The sequence below is a fragment of the Momordica charantia genome, unplaced genomic scaffold, assembly GCF_013281855.1.
Source record: "Momordica charantia cultivar OHB3-1 unplaced genomic scaffold, Mcharantia_2.0 BLBB01000150.1, whole genome shotgun sequence".
In the NCBI taxonomy this organism is placed as follows: Eukaryota; Viridiplantae; Streptophyta; class Magnoliopsida; order Cucurbitales; family Cucurbitaceae; genus Momordica; species Momordica charantia.
In genome coordinates this window covers 37,427-52,357 of record NW_028275306.1, presented here as the reverse complement: position 1 = coordinate 52,357, position 14,931 = coordinate 37,427, and the positions used below count along the sequence as shown (strand labels likewise).

Sequence of the window (14,931 nt, the reverse complement as noted above, 5' to 3'; positions counted from 1 at the left end):
AGTGTTTACTATGTAACTTGAATATCACAGTTATGCTTAATAATAATTTACACTGTATTTTAGTTCATTTTTAATTGAAGTTTTAACTTTACTTCTCCCTACTCGTTAAACTCTCATCTTAAAAAAATCCAACACCTCAAATTTGTATAGAAATAAATGGTTAAAAAATCAAATTTGTATAGAAATAAATTGTTAAAAAATCTAGAATCAAATGAAACATTACAAATATAATATTTTGGTAAAACTGAAATGAAAATAAAAAATAATAATTATTATTTGAATAACAAGCCATAAAGAACGGACTCACAAATCTTTTTCAAAAATCAAAAAAAAGAGACTCACTAATCTAATGTAGACTAAAGAAAAAACATTTTAACTAAAAAAAAAAAAAAAACTAAAAACATTTGAGTCTTTAAACTTCGCATCGTTCTTTCATGGTGGAGAGTTATCTTGTTAGGTTCCTTCGGAGTGTTTTCTTCATCTTTTGAACCCCATACCGAGTAATATGCATATAGAACTAGTTGGAGAAGACCTGAAATTGCTCCAACACCATTGCTTATCTGCAAGGTTTTATAAATTAAAATATTGGTCAAATTAAAAAGCTTCTAGGGCGTGATATCGAGAAGAAAATGGCCTAACTTTCCCAACTTAGGGATAGAAAAATCTACGAATATCGATGGAAGAATACTAAAAAGGCAAAAGAAAATTCGAAAAAATAAAAATTTAAGGCTTCTTATCGAACATTGTTATGCTTTTAACTTGGTAAACACTAGAAAAGAGTGGAAAAAGAATATGTTTTTCATTATTGCAAAAATTTGTATTAGGAGTAGGGAGGAGAATACCATACCAGCATATAGATATCAAAATTGATGAGGGCGTAAATAAGCTGTCCAGATGCAACCATTGAGAAAGTTGGCTAATGAAAGTGTAAACGGCATATACTTGACACTCTTTGTCACTATCACCTTTTTCTGTAGAAATCAAACAGTAGTTTAATGTTTTTTTTTATTGAGTAGAAAGAAAAATATAACATTGTAATCATCTACTGGAGGACGATGATACATGAAAATAGATTTGAATTTACTTACCATGAGGTTAGAGGAGACACATACATCATGATATTGAAGACGTCACAAATTATTCCAACCATCAGTGATCTATTTTTAGTTCCGTGCAAAACTAGCATGGTTATGAGAACAATAATGGCCACGAATATGACTTCAATGAGAAGACAAACACCCACTTTCTTCTGAAATGAGAGCAAGTTAAACATAATTAACACAGGAATTTGGGGACTTTTCTAATTAATAATGGAATAGAATTTTCCTAAAAGATTTGGAAGGGGGAAAAAATGAGTAAAAGGAAAAGACAAACCTACCCGTCCTTTGTTATCAGCATAGAAGACGAAGATGGCCAAATATGCGAGTTCAGTAACAAGACCAATACCGTTAATAGTGACGACCAAAACGCTGTCAGGATGGACAAATGGCATTCCATAGAAGACCCAGAACATGCAGTTTAGAACGGTTGCGATGTAGGGATCTGGCTTGAACTCTTCCACGGTCTTGTTCTTGATGATTTTGAAGAATGTTGGTCTGCGTACAATATTCATAAATGCGTTTAGAACTCTCGAGAAACATTGAAAATAATAGAAAGTAAGGGTAAATTATAAGTTTGGTCGGTTGCGTTTGAACTTTAAAAAAAGTTGTTGAATTTTCAAATTTGCGAAACTTGTAATGTAATTAAAAGAAAAAGCTGACGATGGAAGGAGATGGCGGGAGGTAGTGTTACTTACAGCGGGGAGAAAAAGAGGCCGAAAGAGATGACATTACCTGCAAATATTCAGAGACAGCAAATAAATAAAAAGTAAATTAAATTTCCAAAGAATAATTCAAAATCCAACCGTTAAAGTTTAAATAAACTAATCTGGTGACAGTGAAATGATGGAGAAGTCGAAATTACCGACAATGCCGACGATATTGCGGGCAACAGTGGCGCTCACCATCTTCGATTGTTAAACAGAATGAATATGGATCGGAAGAGAGAGAGGTAGCAGATGAGATGGAATTGGTGAGAATGGGGAAATATATATAGGCATGGCGCCAGCCAGCTTCTGATCAATCAATTTTGTGTAAATTTGGGAATCCCAATCCCAATCCCAATCCCAATCCGAGTCCGACTACGAAATTCCAACTTTTCTGTATAATCTCTCAATGCAAAATGCATCACGGATTAGGATACCTAATAACGAATTTTAAATTTGGACTCATTTCTAATTTCTTCTCATACTTTTAATTTATTCTCTATTGTTTAAGCATAGTTTCGATTAATCTCATAAACCATTCTTAAATCTTTTTTTAATCAGTTGAAAAATCCACTCATTTGCTCTTTTCTTCCCAAATCTAAACCATACGGATGCCTAACATATTCAGCCAAATTAATTACAAAACAAGTTTATTATACCATCCCAATACAAAATGTGTCACACATTCAATTTGGTAACAATGTAAAAAATCCGTGAGGTTCCATCAAACAATTTTTAAGATTATAAGAATTGTTAAGATGATGAGTTGGATAAATTAATTCAGGGACAACTGCATAGCCAAAATAAATAAGGTGTTTTAAAAAATGACTAAACATATCAAATATTGGGTAAATGGCTAAATGGCATTTTTTAGAATCCTAAATATTATTTTAGACAAATATACCCTATGACTATATGGGCTTAATTTTAGGGATTTTATTTGGTACAACTTGCAAAAACAACGCATCCTAATTATAGGAATCAATTTTAAATAATCAAATTGAAACCACTAAAATCTAATTTAAAATTGACAGTTTTTAAATAAAAGTTTATTCAAAATTTGACTAACGTTTAAATTTATAAATTTCTATGTTAAAATCTAAAACTAAAATTTAAAATTTCTAGGTGGCAGGGGTAAATATATTTAATGGGTTAATACATAGTAGTCTGCACTTCGTATCTATAATAGTATGCACTTCCATTTCTAGGTCAATGTCGGCATCAACTCTGCATTGGGTGTCACACTTCCATTTCGTGGTCAACGTCAATATCTACAGTAGTCTATTGCATTTTCATTTTGGGATAAATGTTGGTATCTACAAAGTCAATACCTATAATGTCTTCCACAACTAACTTGTTCCTATCATTGTGAGCACAATCGTGACCTATAATAAAGAACTTGAGGGGAAAAGAGGGGGAAAGTAACTTTAGGGGCTAAGTTGAAAACTCCAACAAGAATGGGAAGGGGAGAGAGAAGCAAACAAAAATAAAATTGAATAAGACTAAAAGAAAAGCAAACAGAAAGAAAATTGAATAAGACTAAGCTCAGTTCATGCCCAAACCAATGGTAGTAGATACTTTTGCAATCATCACAAGGGTAGGAAACTACACATACTATAACAATTTTCATGCTTTCACATCATTGATCTCAAACACCTTATGGTCTGAGTGATTTGTTCTGGTCTCATCTACCATCACATAGAAATGTGATTAGTATAGAATTCACTATTGCCAAACAGTAATCACTTTAGTAACATATGCACATGGTGTGTTGTGGTCTACACTAGAGTCGCACTTCCATTTATTAGGTAAATGTCAGTATCTATAGTAGTCTGCACTTCTATTTCTGGTGTCAATGTCAGTATCTACAGTAGTCTACACTTCTATTTCTGGGGTCAATGTCGGTATCTACAGTGGTCTGCATTGGGTGGCGTCACACTTCCATTTCGAGGTCAATATCAATATCTATAGTGGTGGTCTGTACTAGTGTTGCATTTCATCTTGGGATAATGTTGGTATCTACAAAGACAATATCTATAATGTCTTCTACAACTAACTTGTTCCTATGATTTGTGAGCACAATTGTGACCTATAATAAAGAACTTGAGGAGGAAAGAGGAGGAAAGAGGAGGAAAGTAATTTATGGGGTTAAGTTGCAAACTCCAACAAGAATAGGGGGGGGGGGGAGGAGAGAGCAGATAGAAAGAAAATTGAATAAAACTAAGAGAAAAGTAAACAGAAAGAAAATTAAATAAGACTAACCTCAATCAATGCCCAAGCCAATGGTAGTAGATACCATGAAGTTTTTGCAATCATGACAATACCTAATGTGTAAGAAACTACCGACACTAAAACAAATTTTTTGTCTGAGTAATTTTTGGATGAGACTTAATCTATCGTTGTAGCGAAAAGCTTGTAAGATACATGGGTCGTTCAATTTGTTGTTGCAGGGAAAGATATGGGAGATCACCTTAAGACTAAAATTTAAAAGGTGGAGATATAAAATCAAATCAATTAAATCCCCTGGGAAACAAATCTATATTGAGTGGTTTTAAAGGAGTAGGAAACAATATTTGAATTGAAAAGCAAGTTTGTTGGGGGTCGTTAAATAGTTGTAAATTCCAAAAATATAGGAAGGGCATTATGGGGAAAAAACTAAAAAATGTAAAATTACAAATATATCCCTTAGTTATATTTGCAAAATTATAAACACATGGACATAAAACGTCAGAATTTAGCCATTTACTTAAAATTCCCTTTAATAAATTTATATAAATTCTCAACACTCCTCTCACTTGTGGGCTTGGATAATTGATAAAGCCCAACAAGTGGATATCAACGGAGGAAACAACAACGCAGGGGTTCGAACATAGGACCTCCCGTTCTGATACCATGTTAATATACGTTGATGACATCATTCTCACTAGTAACGATACCACTCACATTCAACAACTTATACAAACCTTGGGAAAAGATCCCAAGGGAGGAAAATAGTCCCAAAATGTGCTGAAGACAAGGAAGCTACCCCTATTTCGAGAAGAAGCCTACGGGAGGAGGCTGGAAGCTTTTTCTCATTCCCTATGAACTAAACCTCATTTTTGGGGGAGATCATTTGTTGTAGCTTGTGAACAGAGGCTCTCTAGCTGTTTTTGCTGCTGTTAAATAGAGTTGATATAATATTTTCATCTTACTGATCTATGTTAGCCACATTTATTAGTTTGTTTGCTCTTGTACGACTCAGAAGGGTATATAGGTAGCATGTTTGACTCTTTTTGTGGTTAGCTACTCTTTTCTAGTAGATTTGTGGATGCTTAGGGATAAGGTCATCCGCTTAACCACGCTTATAAATTGTTCTTCATGTTTGAGTATTTAGCGACCGAAGTTGTAGATATTCATATTTGGGTGTCTTGGAAGGGAACCACGTCGGTTTGATCATCAGTAGCAATTTTATGCTAGAGCGTCTTCTGTGAGCGTGTGAATCAGAAAATCCTCACCTCAAATTTCTTGGAGGTCAATAATTCGTTTAAAATAAGGGTAGTAATGAACGAAGCATTGAGGCTGAAATTGTTCCCACTTTCGCTGATAGACAGTGCTAGGATATGGCTACACTCCCTACCATCATAATCCATCACTACATGGAATGAATTGGTAGAAACGTTTTTTCTAAAGTATTTTTGACCAAACGAAAATGTAAAGTTCAGAAACGACATCAATAACTTTCAGCAGTTTGCAGGGGAATCTGTAAGCGAATCATGGGAGAGGTTCAAGGGGCTTTTGCAAAAGTGCCCATACCACGGTATTCCCAAGTGTATTCAAATCGAGACATATTATATTGGGTTGAATGAAGCTACGAGGTTAGTGGTAGATGCTTCTACAAATGAAGCTCTCCTATCGAAGTCGTGTGTTGAAGCATTCAACATCCTTGAACGAATCTCATCTAACCATCACCAATGGTTGAACCCAAGAACAACTGTGGATAAAATTCAAGAGGAATACATGATGCTGACGTGCTAAGAAAGCGACCACATGAAGCTCTCTCGGGCATTATTCAGACACTCAAATTGGAGGAGAAATAACAATGCAAAACTCAAACAGCAATGAGTTGTAACACATTTCCTCCATCAAATCCCACCCTTCAAGAGAAAGAGAGCCCTAAGTCAATGTAGTAATTGAAATTCACAGTCAAATTCAAAAAACTGCAAACAAGCTGCAACATAAGAATATCCACGATAATGTTGCTAGAGCATCGGTCGAACTTAAGCCAAAAGAAGCATCAAGTTTTGGGGTTGAAGAACAAAAGAGAAATCTGTTGGATTTTATGCCCTAAACTCGTGGTTTGTAAACATAAAACAAATATTCTTTCAATAAAGTAGTTATTGATAGAATTGCACTAACCCAAATCCAATAAACTAACATCCAAGGTGATGTCATGTAACTGGAACAGTATATAACAGATGTACAGTATATATTTAATATACAGCTTATATATTTGATATACAGTGTATATATATACAGTATATATTTGATATACAGGTGGATAATGTTCTAGTAGTAACCTAAAGGGTCTATAGTATATGGATAAGGTTGGGTACCTTATCCTGGTAACACTATGGATACGGCTCACTTTGTAATAGTTACAAATGATTTGATTCAGGTCGTTCATGTGAAGACATGCGAGAGGGGGTATCCTATACAATGAGTTTGTATAAGACCGGACCGCGAAATAATTCATCTTTAGCTGTAACACCGTTAGCTAATAAATTAATATTTCAATAAGATGACCAGGTAACTCGATCTCAATCCTGAGTGAGTTATGGACTCCTGCCTGTTAGGGCTCGTCCTTTGATTTGTATGGGTGAGAGTGGCCCGAGTCGCCGACTCAATATGCCTACCATTTTAGGGACGAGATCGAGTGGGGAGTTGGAAACATAAATACACAAGATGGAATTCACTCATTCCCGACTTTAGGGTAAGTAGATGAGTTTTCTCTTAAGTACTGACTCTGGGACTTGAATAAGGGGCCCCACTCGTTCACTGGCTCGAGAGGGACTTCCGATTACTGGTTTAACCATAATCGGGTTGTTCATTAGAGGATCATCGATACTTAAGGTACAAGATGTAATTAGGGGTAAAACGGTAATTTGACCCAACTGTGGTTACCAACACTCGTGAAGGATTAACTTACCGTTAATGGTAAAAATCTGTGGACGCAAAATATTCTACAGTGAGAAGAGTGCAGCTGTGGGTCTTTAGTGGAGTGACCAACAGTTAACGAATGTTGATTAAATTGGTTAATGAGTTTAATCAATTAATCTCGTATCGTTGGAGCTTCTGATCTGTAGGTCTATTATATCCCCTTGCTAACTCGTAAAGGATAGTTAAGAACATTTAATTTTGAAAAGAATTTGAATTGTTCAAATTGGTTAAAAGGAATTAATATTAATTGTATGAGATGCAATTAATATAATGTATGTTGATACATTATAATATAAAGTTAATTTTGAATTGGATTCAAAATTATGACAAAGATGAATATTATAATTTGATTCTAATATAGTTGATTAATTTAAGTTTAATTTAATTAAATTAATTAAATAATTGTGATAAATTAATTTGGTTAAATTAAATTAGATTTAATTAAAATAAATTAATAATTCTTTTTTATAATTAATTAAATTAGGTTTAATTAATTATTATTTAATTAAATTTGTTTTAATTAAAAAAAAGGAAAAAAAAAAGAGGAAAGAAATGGGAGGAAAATCCCCACTTCCCACGAGAGGTTTTCCCACTTCCCACCTTTGATGGTGGGAAGTGGGAAAGTGGTGAGTGGGGTGACTTCCCCACCACACTTCCTCCCTTCAAAATCAATTTAAAAGGATATTGTCATCACAATTTTATATTCGTGGAGTAGTTCAAGCCAGGAGGGTTCTTCTGATGCTGATGATAGCCCCCAAGAAGAAGAGAAGAAAAAGAAGAGAGAAAAAATGATATAAGAGGAAGTATTTTAATTTCCAAATCAATTTCATTATCCTTATAGTTCGTGATGATTGAAGTTCTTTGTTATTGTTTTTATTTGTGATTTAATTGATAGTTAGGCAAGTTTTTGTTTATTAGTATTTTCTGCCTCTTTTGTTTCAGGAAAGAATTGAAAGCAGATTATTTAATTTCAATTCTACGGAAAGCAAAAGGAATCATGATAGAGTAGCTACGATGCTAAAGCATCGTTTTCAAACAAGAAGACCCAGCCCTGATGAAGAATCCAAAGAAGAAATGTTTCCTCTTGCTGCTATTTAACATTTCCTTGCCTTTCAATTTTGTTTCCTACTTGGAATTCTTTTTGGGTTTAATTTTCAGCAGGTTAGTTTACAAGGTTAGCTACCCCCCCCCCCCCCCGAGAAAAATGAATGAAAAGGAATGTTTATGTAAATGTTGTGTGTCTTGCATCTTGTGCATGCTCTGCTTTATCTAGTAGTGTCAATGTTATGTACATTTGTGGTTCTGAAGTTTTGTCGATGTTGAGGCTTCAGTTGTGGGCAAGGTTCAAAATGTCGATGTCGATGGAAATGTCGAGGTCTCGATTTTACGGACATGTCGATGTCGATGGATATTTCGGGAAAATTTACCAAAATAGTGGATATTGATGGAAATTTTTTAAATTAGTAAATAATACTTTAATTGTAGCGTAATTAGCCTATAGCTAATGACTTCTAACCATCATATCTAACCATATAAGTAATATACTTATAGAAATATCGTCACGATGAAAATGTTGAAACAAAATCATGTATACCGTATGAATATTATTTGAGTCGGTAAATTAAAGTTTAATGTGTATATATAAAGTATGAAATAATTTTAAAAAATTAGATTTAGTTTAAAATTTAAATGTTTAATAATAATGAGTTAAATTGATTTTCTTTATTAGTTTTTTTTTTAAGATTCGGTTAGTTAAATTTAATTTAAAATTTGTTTTTTTTTAAATTGATTATATGTTTCTTTAAGATTTTGTTAGATTTTTTTCTAGTTAAATTTAGTTTAACGTTTGTTTGTTTTTGTTTTGTTCTTTTATTTGTTTTTTTAACCAAAAGATAAGAATTAAAATTTTTTAAAATTTCAATGTTTAATAATAATTAGTTAAATTGATTTTAATTATTTGTTTGTTTTAAGATTTCATGAGTTAAATTTCATTTAAAATTTGTTTTTCTTTTAAATCAGTTACTTTAAAATTTTGTTAGATTTTTTAGTTAAATTTAATTTAAATTAAGTCTTTTTATAAATCGATTGTTTATAATCTATTTCTTTAAGATTTTATTAGATTTTTATAGTTAAATTTAATTTAACGTTTGTTTGTTTTTTTTTTTTCCTTTTTTGAATCAAAATTATAAGAATTAAACTTTAATTTCTTTAAAAGAAAAATAGAAAACGACCAATGTCGTATAATTTTTTACTATTATTTTTGACTTTTCTGTTTTCTCTTCCACAAGCTTTAAATTTACACAAAACATAAAAGACGTTTTGAACAGAAATCCTTCTTGTTTTTTAAGGTTTGGATTCAAAATTTTTTGTCAAGATTTTTTCTTGAAAAACATTTTCCTTAAGTGTCAACTAACTAGAAGGCTACCATGGATATAGATTTTCTCAAATTTTTAGAGATTCAATGCACAATAAAAAAAGAAAGAAAAAAAATCGACATTTGGTTGACATTTCCTCAACATGTCGATGTCATGTCGAGCGAAATTTTGAACCTTGGTTGTGGGTAGCAACAGTTCTTGCTCGTTTCCTAGCTTAGGTTTTAGTACCGAAGCCCTAGCATCTCCTTGTTAGTAACCTTCATAAGCCACAAGTACTTAGTTGACAATTTTCAATACCTCACCTATCCAGGTTCAGGCCCTACTTTCGTATTACTTTATTGGACATTCTCCCTTATTAGATGCCCATTTCTTTCCCCACCCACAGTCCATATCAGCTTAGCAAAAATATTCTCACCTACTCATATTTTCTTTGCTACTAGTTTGGGGGTATGTTGGAGCATTTTCATGCTTTGTCTTTAGTTGCATTGAGGACAATGCAAGCTTTTAAGTTTTGGGGTGTGCACATTCGCTTTGCTTCTAACACTTTTTAGCTTAGTTTTGTACAATTATGAATCTTTCTAATCCTGTAATTCAGTTAAAAAAAAAAACTCAATTATCATTAGAGGCTGCAGGATTAGGAAGAGCTAGTAGCCCATAGTTGAGAGCTCAATCCAGTAATAAAAGAGCTAGCGGTTCAAAGCAAGTGAAAGGGAGTTTGAGAAAGAAGTCTCTAGGTGGGTCAGGTTTGTGAAAGTAAAAGTAGGAGGATGCTAAAGCCTAGGAAAATATCCTTTTCTAGAGTTAGAGCAAGATCTTAGCTACTCTCTTTCGTTGTCCAAGGTGGAGGCCGAATGAATGAGCTCTCAAATTTGTGTGCATTGTGGGTGAACCGAGTAAGTAGAGCTAAGTTCAGCATTTGATGCATTGCATATTCAGTACTTTCTTGTGGGGTGTAAAGTGTAGTCTTGCTTGAGGATAAGCAATGATTTAAGTTTGGGGGTGTGATAACTCTACAAAAGAGAGCTATTCTAGACATTATTAGGGAAGTTTTGTGCAATTTATTGTTAATGTGTGTCTATTTTAGCTCGAGAAAATCCTGAATAAAATAGAAAATTAATTATGAGATGAAATCTCGAGCAAAGAATGTTTTGGCTTAAGGAAGTGCTGAATTCTTTCTATTATCGGCTCTATTATGCAAGATTGAAAGCTGAGAACCATAGAATGAGATAAACGTTGAGTCCAAAGAGCTGTTGACAAAACACAGTCAAACCTGAGTAGGAGAAATGCCGGAGTGTTGCAGGGTTAGAGCATCCCGATGTTGGAGCATCTCTTTCTGTAGAAATTTATGGGCAGCACAGTAACACGCGGGGTTCTCACTTATGTCCGTACAACGCGCGTTTTACTGAGTTTTGCCCTAGTTTTTGGGGGAGTTATAAAATCAACAAGATGTGGGTTGCCTCTTCATCAATTCCCAAGGGGGAAAAAACCCAAGAGAGGAAAATAGTCCCAAAACGTGCTGAAGACAAGGAAAGCTACCCCCATTTCAAGAAGAAGTCGATGGGAGGAGGCTGGAACTGCTGGTTTCTCACTGAGCTGTAGGTTTCAGAGAATTTCTCAAAGCTTTTTCACCAAATGAGTTGTTTCTCTCTTTGCCCATTGTATTTTTTCCATTCTCCATGAACTAAACCCCATTTTTTGGGGAGACCTTTGGTGTAGCTTGTGAACAGAGGCTCTCTATCTGTTTTTGTTGCTGTTAAATAGAGTTGATATAATATTTTCATCTCACTGATCTATGCTGGCCACATTTATTAGTTTGTTTGATCTTGTATGACTCGGAAGGGTATATAGGTAGCGTGTTTGGCTTTTTTTGTGGTTAGCTACTCTTTTCTAATAGATTTGTGGTGCCTAGTGATGACTCTCAAATAGAGATTGTTTTGTGGGCTAATTAGGGGCATTTATGTGCGGAAATGTGAGAATCTAGTCCACATGGCCAAAAAAATGTGAGAATTCCAATAGTGGACCTAAATTACATGTATAATTCTTAGATGCTCTCAATTATATGATTTAATGCTAAATTACTAAGGATTTGTGCAGAAAGAGTAGCAGGGCGTTTAGGTCGAGTAGAATGCTGCCTTGTTAAAGAACTGCTGCTAGAATGCTGAGAAACGAAGCGCAAACCTTGGAAGCTTGCAGTTACCTGGATGCTCTAGAGTAGAGGCTAAAGCAGTAACTGCTTTAAGTTAACATCTCTTTTACCACGTTCGTACAGCGTCCCGCGGGTGCCCTAAGTTTTAAGGCCTGGTATTTAAGGAAAAGGGGGTCGAAGCCGACAAATAGGAGACACGATGACAGATTGATTCAATTCATTTTTGGAATCATCAATTTCAGGGAATGTTTCTGTGTTGACGTGGGGACTTTATCGAGGAAGGTGAAGGGTGACAGATTGTTGAGGATTTATATTGTACACCTGAGGAAGCTTTCTACTATATTTTCATTTTCTTCAACGAAGAACTCCTCTCTTTCATTTTCCTTCTCTTTTCTTCTTTCCATTATGAACTAAACCCCACCTTCGGGGAAGAGTTGAAAGGTTTCTGTAATATTTTTGACTTGCTACACTTTAGAACTTTGAAGTACTGATTTAACAGAATTGTGTTTGTTTTCTTTCTCATTAAACTTGTGTGGCCAACTCGTTTAGGGTGCTAGCTTACTTGAGGCACGGAACTCGTTTAGGGTGCTAGCTTACTTGAGGCTCGGGAGAGTCCTTATTGAGTTGCTTGATTTATGTTAGCTATAGTTTCCTTTTTCTTTCTGAAACAGGGCAGTGAATACCCAGGGATGGGGTTCACTTTATAGCACCTTTAGACCGCTTTATTTGTTTGCTTAAATTACAATGAGAGTTGGGTTAGAGCAAGTGTAGGTATCTTGGAGGAGAGCCATGAAGGTTTGGGTAATCATTGTTTTATGGGACTATTAGGTAGTAGTCTGAGAGTAAACAGTATGTCAATCTTCCCTCCCCAATCTTTTAACTAGTCGTAATCCCTTATCATTTCGTTGTATTCGTTGGTTGTTTTTAGGAGCAGATCTAAGTAGTTCTGGCTAGCTTTTGTTTAAATCTTTATACATCTTAAGTTCAGCAAATCAACGCACAACATATATTTTTCTTGTTTTACTTGTGTGGTATTTCGAAATTACTAACCATTTTATGAGTTATTTTCCCTGAGGAGACGACCTTATTTGGTACTACAACTGAATATTTAGTGTACACTTGATCTGAGTTTCTCCTATTCGTGAGAGAACGAACACTTAGGGATAAGATCCGCCTAACCATGCTTATAAACTGTTCTTCATGTTTAGGTATTTAGCAACAGAAGTTGTAAATATTCATATTTGGGTGTCTCGGAAGGAAACCACGTCAGTTTGAGCATCAGTAGTAATTTTATGCTAGAGCGTCTTCTGTGAACGTGTGAAAGCATGTCACAATCTCCCCCGGTTCCATCCCATTAACTGTTTCCCCGTTCTGTTTATTTTGCTACAGCATTTCTTTGACCCAGCATCTGTTAATACTATATTTCTCTCTTGGAATTTCTTTTTGTGTTTTATAGTATTTTACTTAGTTTAATTGTACAAACATCGATTATCTTTTATTTGCATTTTCTTGGTATTCTTAAGTGCATGCTTAAAGTAACATTCTTAGTCCATGTGAATTTCGACCTTGTTTATACTACAATCAGCATGAATATAGTCTACACTTGCACTTGCATTCACCTAGGTTGTAGGAATGTAACAAGTTTTTGGCACTGTTGCTCGAGACTAAGCTATTTTACTTTAAGTTATTTTGCTTAAGAATACGGTTCGTAAAGAGTTTCCTTAGCCATATTTTGGTTGCTTTGTAGGTCGATGTATGATTTCCAAGGGTTAGAATTTCTGCTTGATGACAAAAATGAAGGAACGCCTAATATGAGAAGAAATGAGCACAGAATACAAGAGCAAGAAGAGACGAATCGCAATCCGAATTCGCAATCACTGAATATGGTAGTTGAGGACATGTATGAGGAAGAGGTTGTTGGGGCAACAGCAGCCCTTCCTCTAAATGCTATCCTGTTAGCAGATGACAGGGATAGAGCAATTAGAGCATACATGACTCTGGCATTTTATAATTTTAATCCAGCTATAGTGGAGCCGGATATAGATGCCGATGAGTTTGAGCCTACACCCGTAATGTTTCAAATGCTTCAAACTGTGGGACAGTTTGAGGGTCATGAATCAGAAGATCCTCACCTCCATCTGAGATATTTCTTGGAGGTCAGTAATTTGTTTAAGATCAGGGGAGTAACGAAGGAAGCATTGAGGCTGAAATTGTTCCCATTTTCGCTGAGAGACAGTTAGGATATGGCTACACTCCCTACCATCAGAATGCATCAGTACATGGAATGAATTGGTAGAAACTTTTTCTATGAAATATTTTCCACCGAGAAAAAATGCAAAGTTCAGAAACGACATCAATAACTTTCAGCAATTTTCAGGGGAATCTGTAAGCGAATCATGGGAAAGGTTCAAGGGACTTTTGCAAAAGTGCCCATACCACAGTATCCCCAAGTGTATTTAGATAGAGATATATTATATTGGGTTGAATGAAGCTACGAGGTTAGTGGTAGATGCCTATGCAAATGGAGCTCTCCTATCGAAGTCGTATGCTGAAGCATTCAACATCCTCAATGAATCTCATCTAACTATCACCAATGGTCGAACCCAAGATCAGCTGTGGATAAAAATTCAAGAGGAATACATGATGCTGACGTGCTAACTTTGAAATGGTAGGAATGTTGAGTCGGTGACTAAGGCCAGTCTCACCCATACAGATCAAAGGACGAGCCCTCACAGGCAGGAGTTCATAACTCACTCAGGATTGAGAATGAGTTTCCTGGTCAGGTCCTATGAAAATAGTAATCTATTAGTTAATGGTGTTACATCTAAAGATTGGCTATTTCACGTTTCGATCTTCTACAAACTCATTGTATAAGACACCTCCACTCACATGTCTCCACATGAACGACTTGGATCGAGTCATCTGTAACATTTACAAAGCGGGTCGTATCCATAGTATTGCCAAGATAAGGTACCCAACCTTATCCTTATACTATAGAGCCTTTAGGTTATTCCCGGTACATTATCCATATGTATATCGAGGGTATATCAAATATATACTCAGTATATATACTATCCCGGTTACATGACAATAACCTTGGATGTTTAGTTTATTGGATTTGGACAATGCAATGTTATAAATTTAACCACAAATTTTTTTAATATGAAAAACACAACTTTATTAAATATAAATTTGTTTTTACATAATTACAAACTACGAGTTTAGGGCAACACACCCAACAAACTCCCACTTGAACTAAACTCTAGTGGGGTGTACAAAATCATAAAGCAAAAGGATAAATACAATAAACTAGAGCATACACTATACCTATCACATTTCTCTCACTTGCCAGAGACTAATTGTACAACGCTCGTAGACCTACACTTTCTAGATGGCCCTCAAATAGTTTA

At 34.8% G+C, this 14,931-nt stretch overlaps 2 non-coding genes and 1 pseudogene across 2 annotated transcripts; all 3 read right to left on the bottom strand.

Moving 5' to 3' along the window:
* Positions 1–418: 418 nt before the first annotated feature.
* On the bottom strand, positions 419–2,130 carry LOC111025686 (bidirectional sugar transporter SWEET5-like; annotated as a pseudogene).
* A 3,367-nt stretch (positions 2,131–5,497) lies between these two features.
* LOC148207509 (small nucleolar RNA R71) lies at positions 5,498–5,604 on the bottom strand. Its single transcript, XR_015787837.1, has one exon. It is a non-coding gene; the product is annotated as a small nucleolar RNA R71 (small nucleolar RNA).
* An 8,254-nt stretch (positions 5,605–13,858) lies between these two features.
* LOC148207508 (small nucleolar RNA R71) lies at positions 13,859–13,965 on the bottom strand. The gene has a single exon (XR_015787838.1). It is a non-coding gene; the product is annotated as a small nucleolar RNA R71 (small nucleolar RNA).
* Positions 13,966–14,931: the final 966 nt, after the last annotated feature.